Genomic DNA, 6,843 nt, shown 5'->3' with positions numbered 1-6,843 from the left:
ACTAACCTTTTCCAGTCCTGTGGCCACTGCCGAGTTTTCCAAATTTGCTGGCATATTGAGTGCAGCACTTTCACAGCATCATCTTTTAGGACTTGAAATAGCTCAACTGGACTTCCATCACCTCCACTAGCTTTGTTCATAGGGATGCTTCCTAAGGCCCATTTGACTTCGCATTCCAGGATATCTGGCTCTAGGTGAGTGATCACACCATTGTGATTATCTGGGTCGTGAAGATCTTTTTTGTACAGTTCTTCTGTGTATTCTTGCCACCTCTTCTTAATATCTTCTGCTTCTGTTAGGTCCATAGCATTTCTGTCCTTTATTGAGCCCATCTTTGCATGAAATGTTCCCTTGGTATCTCTAATTTTCTTGAAGAGATCTCTAGTCTTTCCCATTCTATTATTTTCCTCTATTTCTTTGCACTGATCCCTGAACAGGGCTTTCTTATCTCTCCTTGCTATTCTTTGGAACTCTGCATTCAAATGGGTATATCTTTCCCTTTCTCCTTTGCCTTTCACCTCTCTTCTTTTCACAGCTATTTTTAAGGCTTCCTCAGACAGCCATTTTGCTTTTTTTTTCATTTCTTTTTCTTGGGGATGGTCTTGCTCCCTGTCTCCTGTACAATGTCACAAACCTCCGTCCATAGTTCATCAGGCACTCTATCAGATCTAGTCCCTTGAATCTATTTGTCATTTCCACTGTATAATTGTTAGGAATTTGATTTAGGTCATACCTGACTAGTCTAGTGGTTTTCCCTACTTTCTTCACTATAAGTCTGAATTTGGCAATAAGGAGTTCATGATCTGAGCCACAGTTAGCTCCTGGTCTTCTTTTTGCTGACTGTATAGAGCTTCTCCACCTTTGGCTGCAAAGAATATAATCAATCTGATTTCGGTGTTGACCATCTGATGATGTCCATGTGTAGAGTCTTCTCTTGTGTTGTTGGAAGAGTGTGTTTGCTATGACCAGGGCATTCTCTTGGCAAAACTCTATTAGCCTTTGCCCTGCTTCATTTTGTACTCCAAGGCCAAATTTGCCATTACTCCAGGTGTTTCTTGACTTCCTACTTTTGCATTCCAGTCCCCTATAATGAAAGGGACATCTTTTTTTGGGTATTAGTTCTAGAAGGTCTTGTAGGTCTTCACAGAACCATTCAACTTCAGCTTCTTCAGCATTATCGGTCAGGGCATAGACTTGGATTACCGTGATATTGAATGGTTTGCCTTGGAAATGAACAGAGATCATTCTGTTGTTTTTGAGATTGCATCCAAGTACTGCATACTCCTTGGGTATATCTCTTCAAAACTTCTGATGCCTTCTCTAGTTCAGACATCAGTGTGTGGTTTTTGCTTTGCTTTGTTGTATCTTCAATGATTTTAGTTTTATTTTGAAAAGACTTAAAAAAGAAAGACAATGTTATAATTAAATAGTTTAGTGTTTTTCCCTTCCTTGTTGTATTTGTGTTTTTTCCCTTTGAAATTTTGTTAATTTTTACCCTTTGAAATACTGAACTATAACATTACAGATTGAACTTCACTCTGTAGCTTTCCCTGGGTCCTTTCTCCTTTACACACACAAACACACACCCGTAGGAACAATAGCAAAAACATCTCACATAAATTTAGTGACATTTCTCCATGCTGCTACTGCTAAGTCGCTTCAGTTGTGTCCAACTCTGCGACCCCACAGACGGCAGCCCACCAGGCTCCCCTGTCCCTGGGATTCTCCAGGCAAGAACACTGGAGTGGGTTGCCATTTCCTTCTCCAATGCATGAAAGTGAAAAGTGAAGGTGAAGTCGCTCAGTCGTGTCCGACTCTAGCCACCCCATGGACTGCAGCCTACCAGGCTCCTCCACCCATGGGATTTTCTAGACAAAAGTACTGGAGTGGAGTGCCATTGCCTTCTCCGGACATTTCTCCATACTTTTCTATTTTTGCTACCTATAAGTGCATTCACAAAGTATAAATTAATGCTTTGTATTATTTCTAAATTTGTGTACATGCTATTATATGCTATGAGCCATGCTATAAGTCACTTTGGGGAATAAACAACATGCATGTGGAACTGGGCTTCCCTAGTGGCTCAGCTGGTAAAGAATCCGCCTGCAATGTGGGAGACCTGGGTTAGAACCCTGGGTTGGGAATATTGCCTGGAGAAGGGAAAAGCTACCCACGCCAGTATTCTGGGCTGAGAATTCCATGGACTGTATAGCCCATGGGGTTGCAAAGAGTCGGACATGACTGAGCAACTTTCACTTTCGTGTGGAACACCTATATGGGCATAGTGAAAGCCAACCTCTCTCAATTTCTTTAGGTCTATTTGTTTTATCTACATCCCTACACAGTTGAAAACATTCTCACTACTTTCCCAGTGTTCATGCGGTTCTGCTTGTCTTCATCTCACAGATGAACCAATGCCTTCAGATCCCCAGCTTTATGTAGATGGTTCATTTCCAGCTCCTTGCATGCTCTGTGCTTGCAGCCCAGACATCTTTTCCTATGTGACATAGACTCAATCTCCAGCCATGGAATATTAACCCTAGTTCTACTCCTATGAGTTCTTCTGGCTTAAGTTCCCACTTCTCACTTTGATTTTAAGTTTCTTCTTAGTTCTTAGTTTATGGCCACTGAGGAGATCTCTTTTTTATTTTGAATTTGACCATTTATACCTATTCGGACTATATAGTGGGAGAGTAAACCATCTCCCAGCATTGTGGTGGAGAAGTGAGATCCTGTCAAAGTCTATCACTAAGATCAAGGATTCTGAAGGACGTGCCTGGGTCTTGGGGAGTCCAAGCTACTACTTCCAATCAATTATTGTATGTCCCCCTCACAATTCTTTCAGGTAAATTTTATTATATTCATTATGAGATAATAAGAGGAAAGAAAAACAGATTTGTTCCATCTGCACTTTGGGAATTTAAGCATGGAAATCTAAGTCCATCATGTTGAAGGAAGGGATATAAATTTCACTTTCCTGTATAAAAGATTTTTCCCTGAGTCATTTTTTGAAGGACTCTGGACCATGAGATAAATGATCAACAACTTTAGAATTCAAATATGTCTAACCCTGAATTATTATCCAAGTCAGAAAATGTGACTTGGTTTTACAATTTAATTTTTAACTTCATCTTCAAATACTCATGAGTTCTTTGTCCTGAATTTGACTTGGTAGACTTCTACCAAGTACATTGATGTACATTGTCTCTGGGGGAAAAAAAATCCAACTTAGCTTCATTTCTATAAGCAATTTTTAAACACTTGAATATAGATTGAAATATTTCTTTGGCTTATACTGTGATATCCACCTATTAAAAATTTTATATGTTTTTATTTTGAAAATGGTTAGTTTTTAAATAGCTTTCTTTTAGTCACTTAGAATTATTAGAGAGGATAGAGCACACATTTCTCCTTTGGTAACTTTAAAAATTATCCTCTGAGCTGTTTTCATAGGACTGTCAACAGCTGTCATTGATAATTAGACACATGACAACTCAGCAAGATGTTGGCTTTCATTCAGGGTAAAGTTTCTGGGCAACTGCTCCAGTGTACAATCCTACTGCGATCATAGAAAGCCTATTGTTTCTAGTCTGGAAAGCCAGGATGGGTCCTAGCAGAGGAAGCAGCTCTCTTGTGCACGCTCTGCCCCAAACCTCACAATGCCCAGTAGTGATTCAGGAGATTCTAGGGCAGCTGTCAAGCAATCACATCTGATGAATCTGAATCCTGAAATGAAAGTCTTGACTAAATGATAATGGTCATTCTCTGGACCTGGAACTTGACGCTTTTTCATATACATTCTAAACCATGAACCCAGTGATGTCTCATGTCTGCTCAGAAACTTAAGCTCCTATCATAGTACTGGCAAATCCTTTTTTCTCCAAGTCAAACTCCTGTTTGGCCTCATCACCTCTATAACAAATACAGTCAATCTGGTCATTGAACTCATATTGGAAAACCATCTTTATTATTCTGACTTCTATCAGCTGAATAGAATGGTATATCTTTTGTTATCTACACAACACATTCAATTATGTGCTAGATTTTGTGTGTGTGTGTGTGTGTGTGTGCTCAGTTGTGTGCAACTCTACAGCCCCATGGACTGTACCCACCAGGTTGCTCTGTCCATGGGATTTTCCTGGCAAGAATACTGGAGCGGGTTGCCATTTCCTCCTCCAGAGGATCTTCCTGAACCAGGGATTGAACCTGCATCTCTTGCATCTCCTGCATTACAGGCAGATTCCTTACCACTGAACCACCCTGGAAGCTCATGTGCTAGATCGCCATACTGCAAATGCTCCTTCTTTTGTCCTTAGATATGGCTTTCTTTTAGTCTACTTTCTGGTTTCGATGTCCCTTACTTCTGCAACTATAGTAACAGAACTGCCTAACTAAAACAGCAAAATCTTACGCTATTGAAGATAGCAGTAACAGGAAAGAAAAGAGAACATTTGTGACAAATACAATTTTTAGAAGACATGGACAAAAAGTAGGAGTGCTAATGTATTGAGGTGTTATGTATTTCCATACAAGACAGTAAACAAAATTAATTTGCTATTTGTAATGTAGAAAAAATCATGACTATCAAGCAAGTTGGCATTGCATCTTCTCACTAGTACAGGCTCTATAAATTATATCATGTTGCATTTATGTCCAGACCCATTGTAAGTAAAGTACTTACTACCTGGGACTAGGAACAAGTGTATTTTTTGTTTGATTCTCGCTTATTTGGAGATCACTGAAAGAAACAGGGATAGATAAATCATGCAACAAAACCAAACCACTCACCACACTTGGCGTATAATAGAAAATCAATAAATGAAAGTCATCATTTGCCAACATCATTGTTACTATTATTATCGACACCTTTGAAATGTAATGGTATTCATGACTGAAAGAGATTAAAAATCTACCTTATTCAAATGACCCAAATATAATAAAATTAAAAAGTTGTGGTTAGCAATCAATGTCAAGAAAATATCTCAGATTACTATATTCAAGTCAACAGAATGAAAAGGGAAAGAATTCCCTGCAAACTTGGAGTAGAACAAAATACAAATAAAATTGAAATTAAATTGAAATTAAATAGTATATATAAAATCTAGGAAAACATTCCACTCAAAGGTGAACTTTCCTATTAATATCAGGTACATAAGAGAGGTGCTTTATCACATTTTTAACACTGTACTGGAAATTCTAGCCAACATAATAACACAAGAAAGAAATATGAAATGATTGGAAAAGAAGTAAAACTATAATTATCAATAGATGATATGATTTTCTATATAGAAAAATAAAAATATATACATGAATTATTATCACTAATGAGAGAGTTTAGCCAGTTTGACAGATATAAAAGTGACATTCAAAATTGGATTGCATTTTTAATTACCAATCCTAAATAAAAATGCAGCCAAAAATGGAGAAGCCCTATACAGTCAGTAAAAACAAGATCTGGTGCTGACTGTGGCTCAGATAATCAGCTCCTTATTGCAAAATTCAGTCTTAAATTGAAGAAAGTAGGGAAAACACTGGACCATTCAGGTATGACCTAAATCAAACCCCTTATGATTATACAGTGGAGGTGATGAATAGATTCAAGGGATTAGATACAGTAGACAAAGTGCCTAAAGAACTATGGACAGAGGTTTGTAACACTGTACAGAAGGCAGTGACCAAAACCATCCCAAAGAAAAAGAAATGCAAGAAGGCAAAGTAGTTGTCTGAGGAGGCTTTACAAATAGCTGAGGAAAGAAGAGAAGCAAAAGGCAAGGGAGAAAGGGAAAGATATACCCAACTGAATGCAAAGTTCTAGAGACTAGCAAGGAAAGATGAGAATGCCTTCCTTAATGAACAATGCAAACAAGACAGGAAAACAATAGGTTGGGAAAGACTAGAGATCTCTTCAAAAAAAAAAAAAAAATGGAGATATCAAGGGAACATTTCATGCAAGGATGGGCATAATAAAGGACAGAATCTGAGGTTGTTGATATTTCTCCCAGCAATCTTGATTCTAGCTTGTGATTCATCCAGCCTGACATTTCACATGATGTACTCTGCATATAAGTTAAATAAGCAAGGTGACCATATACAGCATTGATGTACTCCTTTCCCAATTTGGAACCAGTCTGTTGTTCCATGTCCAGTTCTAACTGTTGCTTCTTATTCTGCATACAGGTTTCTCAGGAGCCAGGTAAGGTGATCTGGTGTTCCCATCCACATTGTTGTGATCCACACAGTCAAAGGCTTTAGCATAGTCAATGAAGCAGAAATAGATGTTTTTTTTGGAATTCCCTTGTTTTTTCTCTGATCCAGCATATGTTGGTAATTTGACTTCTGGTTCCTCTGCCTTTTCTAAATCCAGCTTGTACATCTGGAAGTTCTTGGTACATGTACTGCTGAAGACTAGCTTGAAGGATTTTGAGCATAATCTTGCTGGCATGTGCAATGAATGCAATTGCATGGTAATGTGAACATTCTTTGGCATTGCCTTTCTTTAGGACTGGAATGAAAACTGAACTTTTCCAGTCCTGTGACCACTGCTGCATTTTCCAAATTTGCTGGCATAATAAGTGCAACACTTTTTTTTTTTTGAGTGCAACACTTTAACACCATCATCTTTTAAGATTTGAAACAGCTCAGGTAGAATTCCATCACCTCCACTAGCTTTGTTCATAGTAATGCTTCCTAAGGCCCACTTGACTTCACACTCCAGGATGTCTGGCTATAGGTGAGTGACCACCCCATTGTGGCTAACTGGTCACTAAGAGCTTTTTTGTATAGTTCTTCTGTGTATTCTTGCCACCTCTTCTTAATATCTTCTGCTTCTGTTAGGTCCTTGCC

The sequence above is a fragment of the Bison bison genome, unplaced genomic scaffold (genome assembly GCF_000754665.1).
Source record: "Bison bison bison isolate TAMUID 2011002044 unplaced genomic scaffold, Bison_UMD1.0 scf7180017864182, whole genome shotgun sequence".
Classification (NCBI taxonomy): Eukaryota; Metazoa; Chordata; class Mammalia; order Artiodactyla; family Bovidae; genus Bison; species Bison bison.
Note: the sequence above shows the minus strand (reverse complement) of the source record.